A 25,223-nucleotide genomic window follows, 5' to 3' on the forward strand; every position below is an offset into this window, starting at 1 on the left:
AGACGTTCGACTACATCAACCGCGTTAACCTAACACTTCCGCTTTCGGTCGACGAGGGCACGTCGACACACTCTCCCCCTCTCATTGCTATGCATCTCCTAGTTAGATCTTGCGTGATCGTAGGAATTTTCTTGAATTACCACGTTCCCCAGCAGTGGCATCCGAGCTAGGTCTATGCATAGATGATATATGCACAAGTAGAACAATAAGAGTTGTGGGCGATAATAGTCATATTACTTACCACCAACGTCTTACTTTGATTTGACAGTATTGTTGGATGAAGCGGCTTAGACCGACATTACATGACCGCGTTTATGAGACTGGTCCTACCGACGTGCTTCGCACACAGGTGGCTGGCGGGTGTCTGTTTCTCCAACTTCAGTTGAATCTAGTTTGACTACGGCCGGTCCTTGTTGAAGGTCAAACAACACACTGGACAAAAAATTGTTGTGGTTTTTGATGCGTAGGTAAGAACAGTTCTTGCTAGAAGCCCGTAGCAGCCATGTAAAACTTGCAACAACAAAGTAGAGGACGTCTAACTTGTTTTTGCAAGGCATGTTGTGATGTGATATGGTCAAGATGTGATGAGATATAAATTGTCGTATGAGATGATCATGTTTTGTAACAGTTATCGGCAACTAGCAGGAGCCATATGGTTGTCGCTTTATTGTATGAAATGCAATCGCCATGTAATTTCTTTACTTTATCACTAAGCGGTAGTGATAGTCGTAGAAGCAATAGTTGGCGAGATGACAACGATGGTACGATGGAGATCAAGGTGTGAAGTTGCTGACGATGGAGATCATGACAGTGCTTTGGAGATGGAGATCAAAGGCACAAGATGACAATCGCCATATCATGTCACATATTTTGATTGCATGTGATGTTTATCTTTTATGCATCTTATTTTGCAAAATACGCCGGTAGCATTATAAGATGACCCCTCACTAAATTTCAAGGTACAAGTGTTCTCCCTGAGTATGCACCGTTGCTACAGTTCAACATGCCGAGACACCATGTAATGATCGGGTGTGGTAAGCTATACGTTCAAATACAGCAGGTGCAAGCCAGTTTTGCACGTGCAGAATACTCGGGTTAAACTTGACAAGCCTAGAATATGCAGATATGGCCTCGGAACACTGAGACCGAAAGGTCGAACATGAATCATATAGTAGATATGATCAACATAGTGATGTTCACCATTGAAAACTACTCCATCTCACGTGATGATCGGACATGGTTTAGTTGATATGGATCACGTGATCATTTACATGACTAGAGGGATGTCTATCTAAGTGGGAATTCTTTAGTAATATGATTAATTGAACTTTAACTTATCATGAACTTAGTCCTCATAGTATTTGCAAATTATGTTGTAGATCAATAGCTCACGCTATAGCTCCTGGTTTATTTTTGATATGTTCCTAGAGAAAAATAAGTTGAAATATGATAGTAGCAATGATGCGGACTAGATCCGTGATCTGAGGATTATCCTCATTGCTGCATAGGAGAATTATGTCCTTGATTCACCACTAGGCGACAGACCTTTTGCAGGAGCAGATGCAGACGTTATGAATGTTTGGCAAGCTTGGTATGATGACTACTTTATAGTTTAGTGCGCCATGCTTTACGGCTTAGAACCGGGACTTCAAAAATGTTTGGAACCCCACAGAGCATATAAGATGTTCCAAGGGCTGAAGTTGGTATTTCAGACTCATGCCCAAGTCGAGAGGTATGAGACCTCTGGCAAGTACTTTGCCTACAAGATGGAGGAGAATAGCTCAACCAGTGAGCATGTGCTCAGAAGGTCTAAGTACTACAATAGCTTGAATCAAGTGGGAGTTAATCTTCCAGATAAGATAGTGTTTGACAAAGTTCTCTAGTCACTATCACCAAGTTACTGGAACTTCGTGATGAACTATAATATCCAAGGGATGACGAAAACAATTCCCGAGCTCTTCGCGATGCTAAAAGCGGCGAAGGTAGAAATCAAGAAAGAACTTCAAGTGTTGATGGTTAACAAGACCACTAGTTTAAAGAAAAGAGGCAAAGAATGGCAAGCAAGTTGCCACTCCCGTGAAGAAACCCAAAGCTAGACCTAAGCCTGAAACTGAGTGCTTATACTACAAAGGGAATGTTCACTAGAAGCGGAACTACCCCAAATACTTGGCGGATAAGAAGGATGGCAAAGTGAAAGCTGTTGGGGATCATTGCAGAAATTAAAAAAATTTCTATGCATCACCAAGATCAATCTATGGAGAGACTAGCAACGAGATAGAGGGGAGTGCATCGTCATACCCTTGAAGATCGCGACGCGGAAGCGTTATAAGAACGCGGATGAAGGAGTCGTACTCACAGTGATTCAGATCGCGGTTGATTCCGATCTAAGCGACGAACAACGGCGCCTCCACGTTCAACACATGTATAGCCTAGGGACATCTCCTCCTTCTTGACCCAACAAGGGGGAAGGAGAAGTTGGGGTAGAGCTCTGGCAGCATGACGGCGTGGTGGTGGAGCTTGCAGTTCTCTGGCAGGGCTTCGCCAAGCTCAACGGAGGGGGAGGGGTGTTGGAGAGGGGGAGGGCTGCACCTTGGATGTCATGCTGCTGCCCTCTCTCCACCCCTCTATTTATAGGGGGAAGGGGGCCGGCCCTCTAGATGAGATCTAGAGGGGGGCGGCAGCCAAGGGGAGGGGGCTTGCCCCCCAAGCCAAGGGGGCCACCCCCTTTAGGGTTCCCCCCCAACCCTAGGCACATGGGCCCTAGGGGGTGGCACCCAGCCCACTTAGGGACTGGTTCCCTTCCACATACATCCCATAGGGCCCTCCGGGGCAGGTGTACCCTCCCGGTGGACCCCCGGAATCCCTTTGGTGGTCCCGGTACAATACCGATAAACTCCCGAACACTTTCGGTGACCGTATGATGACTTCCCATATATAAATCTTCACCTCCGAACCTTTATAGAACTCCTCGTGACGTCCGGGATCTCATCCGGAACTCTGAACAACATTCATTAACTGCATACTATTTCCCGTAACAACTCTAGCATCACTGAACCTTAAGTGTGTAGACCCTACGGGTTCGGGAATCATGTAGACATGACCGAGACATCTCTCCGGCCAATAACCAACAGTGGGATCTGGATACCCATGTTGAATCCCACATGTTCCACGATGATCTCATCGGATGAACCACGATGTCGGGGATTCAATCAATCCCGTACACAATTCCCTTTGTCTATCGGTATGATAATTGCCCGAGATTCGATCATTGGTATCCCTATACCTTGTTCATTTAGTTACTGGCAAGTCTCTTTACTCGTTCCGTGACACATCATCCCATGATCAACTCCTTGGTCACATTGAGCTCATTATGATGATGTCTTACCGAGTGGGCCCATTGATACCTCTCCGTCACACGGAGTGAGAAATCCCAGTCTCGATTCGTGCCAACTCAACAAACACTTTCAGAGATACTCGTAGTGTGCCTTTATAGCCACCCAGTTACATTGTGACGTTTGGCACACCCAAAGCATTCCTACGGTATCCGGGAGTTGCACAATCTCATGGTACAAGGAAATGATACTTGACATTAGAAAAGCTTTAGCAGATGAACTACACGATCTTGTGCTATGCTTAGGATTGGGTCTTGTCCATCACATCATTCTCCTAATGATGTGATCCCGTTATCAACGACATCCAATCTCCATGGTCAGGAAACCATAACCATCTATTGATCAACGAGCTAGTCAACTAGAGGGTCACTAGGGACATGTTGTGGTCTATGTATTCACACATGTATTACAATTTTCGGATAACACAATTATAGCATGAACAATAGACAATTATCATGAACAAGGAAATATAATAATAACCATTTTATTATTGCCTCTAGGGCATATTTCCAACAATCTCCCACTTGCACTAGAGTCAATAATCTAGTTACATTGTGATGAATCGAACACCCATAGAGTTCTGGTGTTGATCATGTTTTGCTCGTGGAAGAGGTTTAGTCAACGGATCTGCAACATTCAAGTCCGTATGCACTTTACAAATATCTATGTCTCCATATTGAACATTTTCACGAATGGAGTTGAAGCGATGCTTGATATGCCTGGTCTTCTTGTGAAACCTGGGCTCCTTGGCTAGGGCAATTGCTCCAGTTTTGTCATAGAAGAGAGCCATCAGGCCCGATGCATTGGGCATAACTCCTAGGTCGGTAATGAACTCCTTCTTCCAGATTGCTTCATGTGCTGCCTCCGAGGCTGCCATGTACTCCGCTTCACATGTAGATCCCGTCACGACGCCTTGCTTGCAAGTGCACCAGCTGACTGCCCCACCATTCAAAAGATACATGTATCTGGTTTGTGACTTGGAGTCATCTAGATCTGTGTCGAAGCTAGCATCGACGTAACCCTTTACGACGAGCTCTTCGTCACCTCCATAAACGAGAAACATAGCCTTAGTCCTTTTCAGGTACTTCAGGATATTCTTGACCGCTGTCCAGTGTTCCATGCCGGGATTACTTTGGTACCTTCCCACCAAACTTACAACAAGGTTTACATCAGGTCTGGTACACAACATGGCATACATAATAGACCCTATGGCCGAGGCATAGGGGATGACACTCATATTTTCTCTATCTTCTGCCTTGGTCGGGCATTGAGCCATGCTCAATCTCACACCTTGCAATACAGGCAAGAACCCCTTCTTGGACTGATCCATATTGAACTTCTTCAATATCTTGTCAAGGTATGTGCTTTGTGAAAGACCAATGAGGCGTCTCAATCTATCTCTATAGATCTTGATGCCTAATATATAAGCAGCTTCTCCAAGGTCCTTCATTGAAAAACACTTATTCAAGTTGGCCTTTATGCTTTCCAAGAGTCCTATATCATTTCCCATCAATAGTATGGCATCCACATATAATATGAGAAATGCTAAAGAGCTCCCACTCACTTTCTTGAAAACACAGGCTTCTCCATAAATCTGCGTAAAGCCAAACTCTTTGATCATCTCATCAAAGCGAATGTTCCAACTCCGAGATGCTTGCACCAGCCCATAGATTGAGCGTTGGAGCTTGCATACCTTGTCAGCATTCTTAGGATCGACAAAACCTTCCGGCTGCATCATATACAATTCTTCCTTAAGGAAACCATTAAGGAATACTGTTTGACGTCCATTTGCAATATCTCATAATCATAGAATGCGGCAATTGCTAACATGATTCAGACGGACTTGAGCTTCGCTACGGGTGAGAAGGTCTCATCGTAGTCAGCCCCTTGAACTAGTCGATAACCCTTAGCAACAAGCCGAGCTTTATAGATGGTCACATTGCCATCCGTGTCCGTCTTCTTCTTAAAGATCCATTTATTTTCTATGGCTCGCCGATCATCGGGCAAGTCTATCAAAGTCCATACTTTGTTTTCATACATGGATCCTATCTCGTATATCATGGCTTCAAGCCATTTGTTGGAATCTGGGCCCGCCATCGCTTTTTCATATTTTGAAGGTTCACCGTTATCTAACAACATTATTTCTAGGAAAGGGTTGCCATACCATTTTGGCGTGGAACGTGTCCTTGTGGACCTATGAAGTTCAGTCGTAACTTGATCTGAAGTTCCTTGATCATCATCATTAACTTCCTCTCTAGTCGATGCAGGCACCACAGAAACATTTTCTTGAGTTGCGCTACTTTCCGGTTCAAGAGGCAGTACCTCATCAAGTTCTACTTTCCTCCCACTTACTTCTTTCGAGAGAAACTCTTTCTCTAAAAAGGATCCATTCTTGGCAACAAAGATCTTGCCTTTGGATCTTAGGTAGAAGGTATACCCAATAGTTTCCTTAGGGTATCCTATGAAGACGCATTTTTTCGACTTGGGTTCGAGCTTTTCAGGTTGAAGTTTCTTAACATAAGCATCGCGTCCCCAAACTTTCAGAAACAACAGCTTAGGTTTCTTCCCAAACCATAATTCATATGGTGTCGTCTCAACGGATTTCGACGGAGCCCAATTTAAAGTGAATGCGGCAGTCTCTAAAGCATAACCCCAAAATGATAGCGGTAGATCGTTAAGAGACATCATAGATTGCACCATATCTAATAGAGTGCGATTACGACGTTCGAACACACCATTATGCTAAGGTGTTCCAGGTGGCGTGAGTTGTGAAACAATTCCACATTTCCTTAAGTGTGTGCCAAATTCATGACTCAAATATTCCCCTCCATGATTTGATCATAAGAACTTTATTTTCCTTTCATGTTGATTCTCAACCTTAGTCTTAAATTCCTTGAACTTTTCAAAGGTCTCAGACTTGTTTCATTAAGTAGACATACCCATATCTACTCAAGTCATCAGTGAGGGTGAGAACATAACGATAACCACCGCGAGCCTCAACGCTCATTGGACCGCACACATCAGTATGTATGATTTCCAATAAGTTGGTTGCTCGCTCCATTGTTCCGGAGAACGGAGTCTTGGTCATTTTGCCCATGAGGCATGGTTCACACGTGTCAAATGATTCATAATCAAGAGACTCCAAAAATCCATCTGCATGGAGTTTCTTCATGCGTTTTACACCAATGTGACCAAGGCAGTAGTGCCACAAGTATGTGGGACTATCATTATCAACCTTACATCTTTTGGCATTCACACTATGCATATGTGTAACATCACGTTCGGGATTAAATAAGAATAAAGCACTGATCAGCGGGGCATGACCATAAAATATATCTCTCATATAAATAGAACAACCATTATTCTCAGATTTAAATGAGTAGCCATCTCGCATTAAGCGGGATCCAGATACAATGTTCATGCTCAAAGCTGGAACTAAATAACAATTATTGAGGTTTAAAACTAACCCCGTAGGTAAGTGTAGAGGTAGCATGCCGACGGCAATCACATCGACCTTGGAACCATTCCCGACGTGCATCATCACCTCGTCCTTCGCCAGTCTTCGCTTATTCCACAACTCCTATTTTGAGTTACAAATATGAGAAACCGCACCAGTATGAAATACCCAGGAGCTACTATGAGTGTTGGTAAGGTACACATCAATAACATTTATATCATATATACCTTTGGTATTGCTGGCCTTCTTATCCGCTAAGTACTTGGGGCAGTTCCGCTTCTAGTGACTGTTTCCCTTGCAATAAAAGCACTCAGTCTCAGGCTTGGGTCCATGCTTTGGCTTCTTCCCGACAACTGGCTTACCGGGCGCAGAAACTCCCTTGCCGTCCTTATTGAGGTTCTTCTTACCCTTGCCTTTCTTGAAACTAGTGGTTTTATTAACCATCAACACTTGATGTTCCTTTTTGATCTCCACCTTCACTAATTTCAGCATTGAATATACCTCAGGAATGGTTTTCTCCATCCCCTGCATATTGAAATTCATCACAAAGCTCTTGTAGCTAGGTCGGAGAGACTGAAGTATTCTGTCAATGACCGCGTCATCCGGGAGATTAACTCCCAGCTGAGACAAGCGGTTGTGCAACCCAGACATTTTGAGTATGTGCTCGCTGACAGAACTATTCTCCTCCATCTTACAACTGTAGAACTCATCGGAGACTTCATATCTCTCGACCCGGGCATGAGCTTCGAAAACCATTTTCAGCTCTTGGAACATCTCATATGCTCCGTGCAGCTCAAAACGCTTTTGGAGCCCCGGCTCTAAGCTATAAAGCATGCCGCACTGAACCAGGGAGTAATCACCACTACGTGACTGCCAGGCGTTCATAACGTCTTGAGTTGCTGGGAAAACAGGTGCTTCACCTAGCGGTGCTTCAAGGACATATGCTTTCTTGGCAGCTATGAGGATGATCCTCAAGTTATGGACCCAGTCTGTGTAGTTGCTACCATCGTCTTTCAGCTTGGTTTTCTCTAGGAACGCGTTGAAGTTGAGGGAAACATTAGCGTGGGCCATTTGATCTACAAGACATATTGCAAAGATTTTTAGACTATGTTCATGATAATTAAGTTCATCTAATCAAATTATTTAATGAACTCCCACTCAGATAGACATCCCTCTAGTCATCTAAGTGATACATCATCCAAGTCAACTAGGCCGTGTCCGATCATCACGTGAGACGGACTAGTCATCATCGGTGAAGATCTTCATGTTGATCGTATCTTCTATACGACTCATGTTCGAACTTTCGGTCTTCCATGTTCCGAGGCCATGTCTATACATGCTAGGCTCGTCAAGCCAACCTAAGTGTATTGCGTGTGTAAATCTGGCTTACACCCGTTGTATGCGAACATTAGAACCTATCACACCCGATCGTCATGTTGTGCTTCGGAGCAACAGACCTTAGCAACAGTGCACAGTTATGGGGAACACTTTCTTGAAATTATTGTGAGGGATCATCTTATTTAAGCTACCATCATTCTAAGCAAATAAGATATAAAAACATGATTAACATCACATGCAATCAAATAGTGACATGATATGGCCAATATCATTTTTCTCCTTTTGATCTCCATCTTTGGGGCGCCATGATCATCATCGTCACCGGCATGACACCATTATCTCCATCATCATGATCTCCATCATCGTGTATTCATGAAGTTGTCTCGCCAACTATTACTTCTACTACTAGGGCTAACGGTTAGTAATAAAGTAAAGTAATTACATGGCGTTTTCAGTGACACGCAGGTCATACAATAAATTAAGACAACTCCTGTGGCTCCTACCGGTTGTCATACTAATCGACATGCAAGTCGTGATTCCTATTACAAGAACATGATAATTGTCATACATCACATATATCATTCATCACATCCTTTTGGCCATATCACATCACACGGCATATGCTGCAAGAACAAGTTAGACGTTCTCTAATTGTTGTTGCCAGTTTTTACGTGGCTGCTATAGGTTTCAAGCAAGAACGTTTCTTACCTATGCCCAAACCACAACGTGATATGAAAATTTCTATTTACCGGTCATAAGGACCCTTTTCATCGAATCCGATCCGACTAAAGTGGGAGAGACAGACACCCGCTAGCCACCTTATGCAACTAGTGCATGTCAGTCGGTGGAACATGTCTCACGTAAGCATATGTGTAAGGTTGGTCCGGGCCGCTTCATCCCATGATGCCACCGAATCAAGATAAGACTAGTAACGGCAAGTAAATTGACAAAATTGACGCCCACAACAACTTGTGTTCTACTCGTGCATAGAAACTACGCATAGACCTAGCTCATGATGCCACTGTTGGGGATTGTTGCAGAAATTAAAAAAAATTCTACGCATCACCAAGATCAATCTATGGAGAGACTAGCAACAAGAGAGAGGGGAGTGCATCTTCATACCCTTGAAGATCGCGACGCACACTACAAAAAAAAGACACATCCGTGACATTTTGGGCCGAACGAATTTTTTTCTGTCATACATATGACACTTCTATGACGATAATTATGACAAACCCGGGTATCATCATAGATGTGGTGGGCTCCTACTTCTATGACAAAAAATCATGACAGAAAATGGGCTTTTCGTCCTGGGCGGGCCGGAGATGCAGCTGCATGACATTCTTTGGGCCATCCATGACGAAAAAACCATGGTAGAAGCGAGAGCGAGGAAAATTTCGGGGAGTTCCCGGTTACGGTGGGAGGTCAGGGGCCGAGCGATGCACGTTTCTCTCGTACACGTATGCATGTGTGTGTGAGGCGTTGGGCTCTAACTGAACCCGAGTGATTGCACTGCAGGCTAAGTGTTACTGAACCCGAGTGATCGATCGATGGCTGTTAACTGAACCCGATCAAGTGATTCCTTCACTGCTGCTGCTAACTGAAGCCGATCGATGCTGCCTCTGGATGAATAGTGAGCGTTACGGGGGGGGGGGGTTGGATGAACAGTTCCCGATGGGGGTGGATGAACAGGACCACGTGGTGTTGCCTCTGGATGAACAGGACCTCGATCAATCGAGTCGGTTGGGGCTGGATGAACAGGACCATCCCGTGGAGGGCAGGATGAACAGTAGCCCGTGGAGGGGTGGTTCAACAGGAGCCCGTGGAGAGGGCTGGTTGAACAGTAGCCGGTGGAGTAGCGCGTGGTGGAGGCTGGATGAACAGGAGCCCGTGGATGAACATTCGCGGGTGGAGGCTGGAGGAGGTCGACGGTGGATAAACAGTAGCTCGTGGAGGCTGGAGGGGGTCGACGGTGGAGATGAACAGTATCCCGTGGAGTCCTGTTTTGCGGTACGCCACACCCCTCCCGATGAACAGGACCCCCGTTTCGACCGTAGCGCTCCAACACAAGTCTGTTTCATCCGTTTTGCAGTATGCCACACCCCCCGATCAACAGGACCCCCGTTTCGACTGTAGGAGGTCCGTTTCCTCCATTTTGCGGTACGCCAGACCCCTCCCGATCAACAGGATCCCGTTTCGAACGTGGCCTGTCAAACACAAGGTCGTTTCCTCCGTTCCGCGGTACGCCAGGCCTCGTTTCCATCGCTTGTGCCGTCCAAGCCCTCCCGGTGAACATGACGAAATCCATTGCCTCCCCTTGAACACGACGAAATCCATTGCCTCCCCTTGAACACGACGCATTTCGCTGCCTCCCCATGAACACGACGACGATGCTGTTTCTCCGTTCCGACCCAGCCATGTACACGAGCCCTGGCCGTACGTATGCGCGAGTAGGCGTTCGAGACCCCGCCCGTATGTACACATATGTGGCCGTATTTTCTTTCTTGCACCCTGGCCATTGTACGTACGTGTACATGCTACGTGCGCGCCTCTACTATGACACGTGCGCGCCTCTACATCGACCAGTATGTATGTACGTACATGTTCGCGACCAGAATGACAACGCTAAGTACGCTTCGACCAGGTGGGTCCCGACTGTCAGGCACTTCCTTGCATGCGAAGATGTAGCTGGTGGGTCCCAACAGTCAGGGGCAAACGTTTTTTCGTGAAATACGGTGGCCCGTCCAGTGGGTCCCCGCTGTCAGGTGGAGGAATAATTATTTTGCGCGTAATAAGGAGGCACTTCCTTGCTGCGACCGTGGACCCAGCTGTCAATGTCTCCATGCACAGTACTCTTCCAATGGAAGTCGGTCGTTGACCACATTGACCATGCCGCGCCGAGAGCACCACGGCGGTGGACGACGACGAGGCCTAGGAAGGGGATGACGCGGAGCCGGGGAAGACGCGGCAGTGGAAGCCCGCGCAGAGAGGAGTACGCGGGTTCACTGGTTCGGCTGCGGTGTGAGGTTGCCGTCGCCATAGGGCCTGGCCAGCGGTGGGAATAGTAGGGGGCTGTGAGGCCTTCGCGGCAGCACAGCCGGCCACGGGAGGCAGGAGCATGCGGCACGACCGGCGCTGCTTTGGGCGGCTGGAGCAAGAAGACCAGAGGTTGAAGAAGCACTATGGCCGTTGGATGGACATCATACGGTCACTTGAGCTAGAATCGTTCATATTGACTAAGTTGACAAAGCCCTTCGTCCCCGTCAACTTAGTAGTCCCACAAGTCAGCCTCCCACCAAGGTGGGTCCCAGGTAGCCGGAGGAGTATTCATTTTTTGTGTAATAAGGAGGCACTTCCGGTGGGTCCGACCTGACAGCGGGGGAACGTTTTTTCGCGAAATACAGTGGCCCGTTCGGTGTGTCCCAGCAGTCAGGGGAAACGATTTTTTTCGCAAAATACTAGTGGCCTGTCCCGTGGGTCCCCGCTGTCTGGTGGAGGAATAATTATTTTACGCGTAATAAGGAGGCACTTCCTTGCTGCGGCCGTGGACCCAGCTATCAGCGTCTCCACGCACAGTACTCTTCCGATGAAAGTCGGTCATTGACCACATTGACCACGCCGCGCCGAGAGCACCACGGCGGTAGACGACGGCGAGGCCTAGGAAGGGGACGATGCGGAGCCGGGGAAGACGCGGCAGTGGAAGCCCGCGCGGAGAGGAGTATGAGGGTTCACTGGTTCGGCTGCGGTGTGAGGCTGCCGTCGCCGCAGGGCCTGGCCAGCGGTGGGAATAGTAGGGGGCGGTGAGGCCTCCACGGCAGCACAGCCGGCCACGGGAGGCAGGAGCATGCGGCACGACCGACACTGCTTTGAGCGGCTGGAGCAAGAAGACCAGAGGTGAAGAAGCACTACGGCCGTTGGATGGACATCGTACGGTCACTGGAGCTAGAATCATTCATATTGACTAAGTTGACAAAGCCCTTCGTCCCCGTCAACTTAGTAGGCCCACAAGTTAGCCTCCCACCAAGGTGGGTCCCAGCTAGCCAGGGGAGTATTCATTTTTTTGTGCGTAATAAGGAGGCACTTCCGGTGGGTCCGAGATGACAGCGGGGGGAACATTTTTTTCGCGAAATACGGTGGCCCGTCCGGTGGGTCCTAGAAGTCAGGGGGAAACAATTTTTTTCGCAAAATACTGGTGGCCCGTCCGGTGGGTCCCCGCTATCAGGTGGAGGAATAATTATTTTCCGCGTAATAAGGTGGCACTTCCTTGCGGCTGCCATGGACCCAGCTGTCAGCCTCTCCACGTACAGTACTCTTCCGATGGAAGTCGGTCGTTGACCACATTCACCACGCCGCGCCGAGAGCACCACGGCGGTGGATGACAGCGAGGCATAGGAAGGGGACGACACGGAGCCGAGGAAGACGCGGCAGTGGATGCCCACGCAGAGAGGAGTACGAGCGTTCACCGGTTCGGCTGCCGTGTGAGGCTGCTGTCGCCGCAGAATAACAGGGGGTGTGGGTGAGTAGAGGGATGCCCTGACCAGCGGTGGGAGTAGTAGGGGGCGCTGAGGCCTGCGCGGCAGCACAGCCGGCCACGGGAGGCGGGAGTAGGCGGTCCCGCCAGCGCTGCTTTGGCGGCTGGAGCAAGAAGATTAGAGATTGAAGAAACACGACGGCCGTTGGATTGACATCCAACGGTTACGTCTGCTAGAATCGTTTGTTGACGTATATAATAACTTAATAAAATCTTGCATACGCATCAACTAAACAGGCCCACAAGTCAGACCAGTCCCTCTTTTTTTAATAATTTATATATAGCTCATGGCAACTTCTTATGCAATTTATTGCAGTCGTTTTCTTTGGTTGGCCAGGGCCAATTTTGCATATTTCTGTGGGTTCCAAACTATTTTTAATACTGAAATGTCCAGTCAGATTTAAAGTATTTTGAAGATATATTTAAATTAGGTTAATGCCCAGTGAAATAGGAATCTGAAAATGTAATAAAATTCAGAAATTATAAAGTAATTGCCATTTTGTCATCTGTTTTTATATTTACAACCCATTTCATATTACTTTCAAGATTTGCAGGCGTCTTGAAAGAGTTGCGGCCCATAAGTGCATAGAAAAATAAGTAGGCCTGGATTGGGTATTCTTCAGAAAAAATAAACTGGGCTCATTTTCACAAAGAAAAAAATAGTTGGGCTGGTCACATGGTGAACATAAAATATAAGCCTGGGATAGACGGGCCCTAGCCTAGTTCAAACCCTGCTCCGTCTCAACAATACCAAACAAAAAAATACTGCTCGAGTAGCTACGTCCCATGTGTCAGCCGATCTTGTGCTGTTCTCTTGTCTATTGACTATATACGCTCCCAATGTCGTGGATCCCAGATGTCAGGAAAACACTAGGAGGAAGCATTTTATTTTTCCATATGCTCACGTGGTGGGCCACTACTGTCATCCTCTCCATGTACTTCTGCCGATTCCTGTTGTTTGTTGACCATGTTGACAACACGAGAGGGTGGCGCCACGGCGAGCGCACCAAAGCACGCGGAGGACGTCGGCATTAACGATTTAGGAGACGGTGGGGCGGCGATGCGTGCGCTGAGGCGCAGCCAGCCATGGGAGGCGGAAGCAGGCGGCCCCGCCGGTGCTGGTTTAGTTTTGGCGGCTGGAGGAAGACAGGACTGAAGAAACACGACAGACTATAAAAGCAGCAGGAGTACTTAACAACCTTAATTAAAACCAGCAGTGGCACTTAACAACCAAAGCTGAAAGCAGTATGTGTACTTATACAGGTTCAACCATACAAAGCACGCCTCGAACAGTGCTACTTTGCCTACAGTTAACCAAGGGTGAGGCCGCCAAGCCCCAGGACAAGGCCCAGGCGCCACCCCGCGCATCCATAACCTTCTGAAAGCGGCTTCATCTCGCAACGTGGTCAATAAACATGATATTCGCTTTAGAGCCATGGAAAAGCATGAACATAACCTTCTGTCCTATTCTCCAAGATGGACGTGCCTTCATTATTTGAGACCACCCATGAATAAGTTTCTTTTCACCTCCAAGGGGAATTGAGTAGGTCGACATAAACATCATGTTGTGACCAAGCGCAAGTCTGACCCGACCATGGTCAGGCATCTCTATAGGAACAATAGAACTCGGCAGTTCCTGTTTCAAGAAGATCACAACTATAAAACTGTGTATAAGCAATAGTTTATGAACAACATATATAATAGAAAAACAACTCATACCATAAGTTTCTCGACACAGTTGGACCTGTTCAACGAGTGCAGCAGTGGCACACATATCCCACGTGGCCTTCCACCATTGAAACGCCCCACAAGGACCTCAAGATGATCAATAAAGTGTAGGAACTTGTGGATGTCGATCCAGTCAACTTCAGTGCCATTAGTAACAGCCGAGTTATTACAGAGTAACAAACGAGCAGACTGCGTAACTCTGAAAAAACCTACACATGCCACCAATTATAAGAAAATATTAGTTAGAAGTAGCACTATTTGGAAAAGGGCTATAGATGAAATTGACACTAATGGCGCACCAGACAAGTGGTGCGCCACTACTATATACAAATGGCGCACCATGTGCTGATGCGCCATTAGTGTGGAAGACACTAATGGCGCACCAGGCACACGGTGCGCCACTAGTAACAATTATTTTTCATTTTTCCAAACATACTAATGGCACATCCAGGCAAAGTGCGCCATTACTAGTTCTAACTAGTAATGGAGCATCAGCCACACAGTGCGCAACTACTGTATTTTTTTATTCTTTTTTTTTTTGCAAAACTACTAATGGCGCACCATGGCATAGTGCGCCATTACTAGTTTAAACTAGTAATGGCGCACTACGCAACGGTGCGCCATTAGTATATATATTGTTTTTTATTTTTTTGCAAAACTACTAATGGCGCACGACCAGCATGTGCGCCATTAGTACGTTGGGTTACTAATGGCGCATGGGTGGGTGGTGCGCCATTAGTAACCTGGGACCAGCTAGATATTTTGGGCAGCCACACCTACACACTCACTTTCCCCACTTCATTCCCTCCACCTCCTTCTCCAAGCTTGTCGGCTGCCTCCTCCTCCTCACCTCATTTGCACCATAGATTCATCAAAATTAAGTGGTTAAATTACCTTTTTTTTGATAGGTAAGTAAGGGGAAAGCTATCTTTATGTTGTAGATCTACTTTTTTCTCCCTAGCTTGCTCCAACAACGTGCACATGCACTTTTTGTGGCCTAGCTAGATCTATGTATGTTTGTGGTGTTGCGTATGTTTGTGGTGTTGCATATATGTTTGTGTTTGTAGGTACCGGTATTTGAAATGCGATAGTTGCCAATATTTTGCCGGAATGTTGATTCATTTCCGTTTCAGCAAGAATTTTGGCACTATGCATTCTTTTTGGTCCTATTTTTAGGGAAAGTCATGCCAAATTTTTTTCTTGGTTCTAAAATATCGTTTTGCTCTACCCCGGAGGCGACCATGGTCCGCACGATGACCGAAGGCATCGTGAATAGGTTTTTGAGCTCCATGAAGGCCGAGATGCTTCAAAAGAACGAGATGGAGATAAGATGTCCGTGTCGAAGATGCAAGCTGAAGAGCCTTATTGCGGGCCCGGATTCCGGGCAGGTGCGGGACCACCTGCTCTTGCGTGGTTTCATGGATGGCTATCGGTGGCAAGGTGATGAAGATGACTATGAACTCGTCCATGGGGGCCGGTCAAGAAATGAGGAAGGGCAGCAAGACAACCACCACGGCTCGGGCGGGCGAGAAGACGAAGAATCTCCAAGACATGATCGCGACGGTGATGCTGTACACAGTCATCATGTAGAAGATGCCGGACATAATGATGAGGAAGATGCCGGAGTAGACGAAGGGCATGATCATGAAGATGAAGATGCCGGCGGAGCAAACGACGATGGACCATCGATGGGCTGGGTGCAGGACCCTCATATTCAAGAGCTGCTTCTCAAGCAGACGGATAACGCAAGAGTTGCCGCCCGAGAGAAAGCCAAGCTGGATCAACTAGAGATAGATGCGGTTACTCCATTGTATGAAGGATGCAGGCCCGAGGATACCCGCCTGAAAGTAGCGCTCATGGCTTTGGAGATGAAGGTAAAACACAAAATGACCGATGCATGCTTCGACGAGAACATGTCATTCTGGCACGAACGTCTTCCCAAGGGGAACAAGTGCCCTACCAGTTTCGAGGAGGCGAAGAAAATCGTGTGTCCTTTGGATTTACCGCACGTGAAATACCATGTGTGCATGAACAATTGCATCATTTATCGGGACGAGCACGCGGAGTCTACCATATGTCTGGTGTGCGTCGTCACTCGATACAAGAAGAGGAAGAAAGCTCCTCGAAAAGTGGTGTGGTACTTTCTGATCACTCCTTGTCTGCAGAGGTATTTCGCGGACCCTAAGGTAGCAAAGCTCCTACGTTGGCACGCGGATAGGGAGGAGAAGAAGCAAGAAGATGACGCAAATGATCCGGAGATAAATAAAAAAGACAAGATGCTAAGTCACCCTAAGGATGGGAGCCAGTGGCAAGCGTTGAACTTCGAACACGCAGAATTTGGGAAGGATCCAAGGAACATCATGCTGGGCACGAGCACCGATGGAGTCAATCCATTTGGCAGCCAGAGAAGCACACATAGCACCTGGCCTGTGCTTGTGTGGATGTACAACCTTCCCCCTAGTTGTGCATGAAGAGGAAGTACATTCACATGAGTATGCTAATTGAAGGGCCGAAACAACCAGGGAACGACATCAATCTTTATCTGGGGCTACTGAAAGAGGAGCTAGACACGCTGTGGAAAATGCCAGCCAATACGTGGGACGCCGCAGAGAAAGAATATTTCCCTATGAGCGCCGCACTGCTCACGACGGTGCACGACTATCTCGGTTACAGATATCTTGCGGGGCAGGTGGTCCACGGATTTTCTGGATGCGTCAGGTGCATGGATGACACAACGTATCGCCAGCTAGATAGAGATCCAGAGTCTTCAAAAGCCGTGTTCAAGGGACATCGAACGTGGCTTCGCGACAATGACCCGTGGAGGAAACGCTAGGATCTGTTCGATGGTGAAACCGAACCCCGAAGACGCCCACGTACGAGGAGCGGCGAGGAAATAGACGAGCTGTTGAAAAATTGGAAAGATTGCCCACTGTTGGGAAAGAAGCAAAAGGCGCCATAGCCGAGAAAGAAGCAAAAGGCGCCAGAGCCGCTGCTGAAGGTATGGAAAACGAGGTATGTTTTCTGGGACTTGCCGTACTGGAAGATCCACCGTGTTCCTTGCAGCCTTGATGTCATGCATATCACGAAGAACGTGTGCGAGAGTCTGCTTGGTACCCTGCTCAACATGCCAGAGAGGACCAAAGATGGGCCGAAAGCAAGGGCAGACTTGAAATCAATGGGCATCAGGTAGGAGTTTCACGCTAATGATGATGATGATGATGAGGCGAAGCAGGACACAAAAAGTCGTCGCAAAGGCAAAAAGGCCAAGAAGACCGGAAATGACTACCCTCCCGTGTGCTTCACTCTAAGTCAGGCGGAGATCAAGCAGTTTTTCACCTGCCTCGTAGGAGTAAAACTTCCTTACGGTTACGCAGGGAAGATAAACAGATACCTAGACCCAGCGAAGCAGAAGTTCAGCGGGATGAAGTCTCACGACTGTCATGTGCTGATGACACAGATACTTCCAGTTGCAATCTGTGGGATCATGGACGCGCACGTCCGTGAAATGCTATTTGGCCTATGCAACTTTTTCGATGTCATCTCTCGGAAGTCGGTTGGCGTGAGGCAACTCAGAAGGCTAGAGGAAGAGATCGTGGTGATACTATGCGAGCTTCAGATGTACTTCCCGCCTGCATTCTTCGACGTTATGGTGCATCTGCTTGTCCATATCGTGGAGGATATCATCCAACTTGGGCCGACGTTCCTGCATAGGATGATGTCATTCGAAAGGATGAATGATGTCATCAAAGGATACGTTCGCAACATGTCACGTCCAGAGGGAAGTATAGCCAGGGGCTTTCTGACCGAAGAGTGCATCTCCTACTGCATGAATTATCTAGGCATCGAGAACCCCATTGGTCTACCCGTCAACAGGCACCTCGGCAGGCTCGCTGGATGGGGTCACCGTGAGGGTCGCTGCGAAATGCATGTTGACTTCGAGGGTCGACTCGCCGACTTTGAAAGAGCAAACCTAGTCGCGCTAAAACACATAGACGTGGTCGATCCTTGGGTGGTAGAGCACAAAACCTTTATTGAGAAGACGTACAATGACCGAGGCCAACAGAGGACGGACGGAGATATAATCAAAGAGCACAACTCATGTTTTACGCATTGGTTCAAGCAGAAGCTTCTGTCGTACCCTTTACATGAGGATTCTTCCGCGGAAGAACAACTCATATTCGCCTTGTCACAGGGCACCGAGCACAAGCTGATGACCTATGAGGCGTACGATATCAACGGCTACACATTCTACACCGAGGACAAGGACATGAAGAGCGATGGTTATGAGAACTCCGGGGTAACGATGGAATCCTACACCGGTAACGACAAGGACAGATACTATGGAAGGATCGAGGAGATCTGGGAGCTGAGCTACGCTGGAGAGAAGGTACCGATGTTCCGTGTCAGATGGGCCAAGAGCGTCCTAAAAGAAGACCGGTATTTCACCACCATGGTTATACCCGAAGCCAAATCCAAGACCGCGGGCACAAACGTCACCGTGAAAAATGAGCCATGGGTACTGGCTTCCCAAGTGGACCAATGCTTCTTCATTATCGACCTGTCCAAGCCCAGTCGTGTTGTCGTGAGGAGAGGCAAAAGGAAGATCATCAGAATGGATGGAGTAGCCAATGAGCAAGACTTCGACAAGTACGGCGACCCAAAGATCGAACATGACGACGACGATGAAGTAGCAGCATACACCACAAGAAGAAGCAGGACCACCCTACCTAAAGGACGTCCGTTCCACAAAAGAACTCCATCTGCGAAAAAGAAGGGCAAGAAGATTGTGAACAGATAGCTAGCTAGCTAAGATCGATTGTATTTAAATTGTAGTCTTCAATCCTTGATTGTATTTCATGGGCACTTTTTGAACTATAATGAATATTTTTAAATTTCATGGGCACTTTTTGAATTCATGAAAAAATATTGAATATTCATGAGGACACTCGATCTCGACCCCCCTCCATCTCGATCGCTATCCCCCCTCCCCAGATCCCCCTCACCGCCGAGCACCCCCCGCACCCTCCCCCGCTCCACCGTCACAAATGAATGCAACTAAAAATCTAAAAAAACAAATTTGATTATATTTTCAAAAAACAAATTTGATTATATTTTCAAATAACAAATTTGATGATATTTTTTTATATTCATAAATATTTTCAAATAACAAATCTGATGATATTTTTTTAAAAATTATTACTATTTTTATAAAAATTTATTACTGTTTCATATTCATATTCATTTTCTAAAAAATTATTAGACGCAACAAAATAATAATAATAAAAATCTTACTTATGGCGCATGGCTGGCTAGTGTGCCATTGCTATCTAAAAAAAGAATACTTATGGCGCACGGTCCCGCTGGTGCGCCATTGCTACGAAAAAAACATTCTAATGGCGCACCGCCAGGGGGTGCGCCATTAGTAATCTTCCCCCATCCATACACTTCGTCCCTCCCTCGTCCCTCCCTCTCGCCAGACACTTCGTCCCTCTCCCTCCATCGTGTCGCTCCCTCCCTCGTCCCTCCCTCCATCGCGCCGCCGCCGCCGCTGCCCCGACCCACTGCGTCGTAGCCGCCCACGCACCCCCGCCGCCTCCCCCCTGAGCCCCCCCCCCCTGAGCGCCGCCTCCCTCGAAACCCTAGAAACTCGCCGAAGATTTGGAGCCTCGGAGCCGTCGGAGACTTGGAGCCTCGGAGCCACCCCACGTCCACCAGGAGAGGAGGCCCGCCGGAGATTTGGAGGCTCGGAGCCGCCGGAGACTTGGAGCCTCGGAGCTGCCCCACGTCCACCAGGAGAGGAGGCCCGCGACCTCCCCGCCGTCTATCCTCGCCTCCCCCAAGCTCGCCGTCTCCACCCTCCGTCGTCTCCGCTCCGGTCACCACCTCATCGTGTTCAGGTAACCCTCCTCCCTCTGCCTCTGTTCTCCTCTCTTCCTCCTCTCATCCCTCCCGGACATGCCCTCTTCTTCTCTCTTTTGCTAGGTTTAGGTCAAATCCCTCTCGAACTTAGGTCAAATTAGGTTCAAAAAATTGTGGGAGTAGTGCCTAGCAAACAAGAATAATTAGTACTCCATGTGCATTGGAGTACTTGGTACCTGCAAGATTTGGACACTCAACTGCAAAAGTTGAGGTATCTTTTTCATGCTTGCTATCTATTGGTTGAAGGATCACTGCCTCTGCCTCACTGGCTAACACTTCCGTGGTGCTATATCCTCTGTTGCTTTCATTGTACAACATTAGATATAGACATTTGAATCAAATTTGTGATCATCAAACATCAAAATTGCAGGGGAGAGGTTGGTGCCTGGATTGCATTCGTTGTAGTCATCCTGCGGCTCTTCTTCCCGCGTCACTTCCCTAGTATCATTTCCTACCTAATATTTTACCTATCCTTGCTGCCCCTAGCAAATTATCACTATGTGTTGCATTTCTCATCTTTGTTGTGCCCTGTAAAGAGAATTTTCTGCTTATATAGCACTACCAAAAAACATGTCCTTATTTTTCATCTACGCAATAAGCCGCTAAACTGTTACATAAATCACGCAATGAGTACTTGGTGCCTAGCAAACATGTATTTGTCCATGGTTTATAGACGAAAAAATGCACTGGACACACTGAAGAAAAATGCACTGTATCATGTATTTGTCCATGGTTTATTGATGAAAATGAGTTATTTTGGACATTAACCATTGCAAGCAGTGTGCTGCTACCACTGTCCTGCAAGGTAAGAGACATGTAGGACTGAAGCTGGATCCAGTCCTGTTTGCAACTAGATACAGACTAATTGCAAACTGTGCTCTTTATTATATCCCAGTAAAATAAAATATAGGATAAAGTATGTAGTGCTGGCTCCTGAGAATGAGTAGAGCTATCTAGTCTCTGGAAGCAACTTAAAGCCCCAGTATTCAGTTGCTGGTCTGTTTGGTGTGATACATAACACAAGATGGGTTTGGTGTGGTTCTAGTCAAGAGATATGGACTCTTAATTACAAGTAAATATAGGGTTCAAGATGAGTATGTTGATTATCCAGGGTTGAATCTTAATTACAAGTAAATATAGGGTTTAATTTGTGTTTGGGGTTGGAGCTGGGAAAGAGAGACAGAGGGATAGGAGGGGGAGGGGAAAGAGAAATGTTTATTTTAGGGTTTAATTAGGGCAGTGGCATGGTGCCCAGCCGAGGTGATATGACTGTCAATGCACGTTCATGTTGAGAACCTGTCACAATGCTTGACTTGAGTATGTTTAATTCTCATTTTATATGCATGCAGAACATCTTATTTCAGTAGTAGTGCTTTTTGACAAAAATGTTTTAGTTACTTTTGTAAGGAAAAAAAATAGGTGCATTTTAAGGAGAATCATACTGTCTGTGTACCTAAGTAGTACAGCAGCACTGCATGCCTAACAGAGCTGCACGATAATTAAACATTAACAAGAGGTTGATTTTCTTCTTTCTGTCCAACAAACATGATGGTGCCAGGTAAAGGTATCTTTTCTGTGAAGTCATACAGATTCGATGAATCTTCTCATATGTGCTTCTATATGATTTTTTTCTTTTTCCTTCTGTTGTTCTGTTAATAACCATATCTGATACCAGTGAGTTAGATGCCCATGCATGCATGAGCTGGCTGACAGACAAAGACAAGTAAGCCAGGCCTCAAGACAATGCAGCTTAATCAAATTAAACTCAAGATTCTGGTGTTTAACCCTGTTGTGTTGGCACTTTACATAAGGTTGTAGATCATTGTAGTGTCCTAATGTCTAAGACTGTTGCATTGGAGGTTCATCTTGCAAACATATCAAAACTTGCAAACATTTTATTACTTGTTACATTGGAGGTTTATCTTGTCTTGAGGCAAACAAATCAGCATTGGAGGCTCATCTTTATTACATATCAGAACTTGCAAACAAATCTGTGAAAGACTTGTAAAGTTGCTGGGTTTTGTCTCCGACCATTGTGTCGTGATGAATTTGTAGGTACCCCGAGAGGCCTTGAGTTTGCCGAAATGTTGATTAACTTCCGTTCCGGCAAATTCAGGTACTCCATATGTCCTATTTTCAGCAAAGGTCATGCTGAAATATTTCGTGAATTTTAGCATGACTTTGCTAAAAATAGGACATATGGGGTACTTGCGACTAATGCATGGGCCGGGGTATCTTAGTACTTAGTTAAGTAGGATCAACTGCCCCGCCATTCTTGCTGCATTAAACCATAGGTGGCAATAGAGCCAAGTGATTAGGCCCAACTTAGAATTCTCCTTAGCATCGATAAACCCTAGATGATAAACCCAACATAGGTGGCAATAGAGCCAAGTGATTAGTGCCAAGTGATTAGGCCCAACCTAGGGTGCGTCGGCATCGATAAACCCTAAATGGTGAGAACTTAACTTGGCTTCTATAGGGTGCCTTGGTGTCTATGAGAACTTAAATGATGTACGCTTAGGCTTTTAGGGTGCCTCGGCATCGACAAACCCTAAATGATAAAAGCTTAGCTTTTAGGATGCCTTGGTGTCGAAAAACCCTAAATGATGAGACCATGATCTTGTTCCTTGACAATAACCAACTTTTTGACCAAACTTTTTTCCTATTTAGAGCGAAACATGGCCCACAATGATGAGGCTGGCGGTTCGGGCGGCAAGCAATTCTGGGAGCTATCCCAGGAGTTGGAGGAAGAACCTCACCGCTATGAGGATGTCGCGGAAGACACCAATCCTGACTACACAACCCCTAGTGGCGTCGGGGATGACACCACTGATGCTGGCGCCGCGGATGCCACCACTAATGATGGCGGCGCACACAAAGATGGCAGCCAACCGAAGAGGCAACAGAAGGACCGGCGCCCGAGCGTGCTCGGCACCGTCAGGGAGGAATTTAATGAAGTGAACTCTGACAGGCATCCGACGGCGCCCAAAGAAGTAGTCAAGGGGTACTAGGTTCAACTCGGGTGCATTCTCCGGAGCACCGTCTCGATCAACACCGAGAACCTAAGGCATAAGGACCGAGGGAATTTGCGCATCCTCCTCTTCACGAAGCTGCACGAACGATACAAGTTCCCCGCTGAGTTTGCAAACACACGCCTCTCAGGGAATAAAGTGAACGGTGCCGCCCTCACGAGGATGAGCATGGCCCTGTCTACTTGGAAAAGCACGGTGAAGGCAATGATTGAAAAAGGTGATAGTTATGAGAAGATCAGGGCGAAATATCCTTTGATGAGCGAAGATGACTACAAGGAGTTCAAGATCAAGTGCGAGAGCAGCGCAACCTCCAAATCAAGTCAGTGGGGGAAAGAAATGCGGAAGTTGAACTTAGGGGTCCACCAACTCGGTCCCGACGGTTACAGAGTGGCGGAGCCTATATGGGATAAGGAGGACGCGGAGCGTGCCGAGCAAGGCCTACCACCCCGCTTCGAGAAATACCGTGACAAGAAGACCAGAAACTTTCTCAGGGCCCGGTACAAGGAGGACCGGTAACAAAGGAGCTTAGCACGGATCCGAAGACCAGGGCGCTTGAGCTTGTTCTGGTAAGGAATACACCCCCGCGTAATTAGCTCCATATGGTTGCATTCTAATTAATCCCCAATATTTCTAAATGGTTCACGTTCCTTCCACAGGACAATGGAAGCAGTAGCGCGGGGTCGTCTCAGAGCTCCCCTTTCGACACCCCTTCAAATAGGGCGTTGAACGTAATGAAAAACAAGGATAAGCTCAGTAAGCCGACGTCAGCTGGTCGTGTGGCCGGCAAAGGCTTGTCCACAAAATGATCGTCATACTATACCACTGGTGGGCGAAAGGAGAAAAAGACCAGCTCGGAAAGCCAGTTGCGCGAGGTTGAAGCACTCAAGGCACAAGTGGCGCGGATTCCGGAGATTGTCCAAGAGCAAGTGCAACAACAACTGGGAATGACGCTCAACGCCATGGTGCCTACGTTGATTCATGGCAGACGACATGGATTGCGGGCGGCCAACATGGGCCTCCCTCGGTTCCCAGCTTCACGGCCAGCAACTCACACAACGCGCAGGCGGCGCCATTGGTGTCTCCGGCGGGGCCATTGGTGTCTCCGCGGAGGCGGTATTTGTGTCTCCAGCGCCGGCACGGGCATTGGAGCTTAATGCACCCGGGTGTACGCCGGCTGGCACCTCGCCAGCAAGCGGCCCCTCCGTCAGTTGCACGCCCGCCATTGGCGGTGCCTCGACATTAGCCGAGCTCGACGGCATCACGGTAACTAAGCCTCTCGGCGGATGACTTCATCTCCTTGCCTTTGACTGGGCATCCCTGACGCCCTACATGTTTTCGTAGGGCACCGCCGACGTTCCTTGCACTCTCCCGCACTTCATGGGCGGCGAGTTGGTCGATGTCGCCAAGGGCAGAATCATTCAACTGGGCAACCCTGTGTTCCACGGTAATCCGATGCCACCCATAGTGTATAGGGTTGAAGTGGTTCGGGTGCTGCCAGGCTGCGATGAGCTGTTACCTCCGATTTGACCCGCTGGGGCCGACGAAGTAGATGAGATGACCCTCAGCGCCTGCATAAGCTGGCCCCTACTTTGGCCGAAGAGCCAGATTCGTTTGGGGGCGGGGGACACCACCCCATAGACAAGACCGCCAGTCGCGCCAGCGCCAAGCCATGACAAGAACGCCGCAACACTACCGGACATGCCGGACATCCCTATGGCATAGGATCCGGACGTGCATATGGCACAGGATCCGGACGACGACGACAACAACGACGGTACTTTACCAACGTCAATAAGTACTTTGCCGAACATGGGTACAGTGACGAG

This window comes from Triticum aestivum, chromosome 7A (assembly GCF_018294505.1).
Source record: "Triticum aestivum cultivar Chinese Spring chromosome 7A, IWGSC CS RefSeq v2.1, whole genome shotgun sequence".
NCBI lineage: Eukaryota > Viridiplantae > Streptophyta > Magnoliopsida > Poales > Poaceae > Triticum > Triticum aestivum.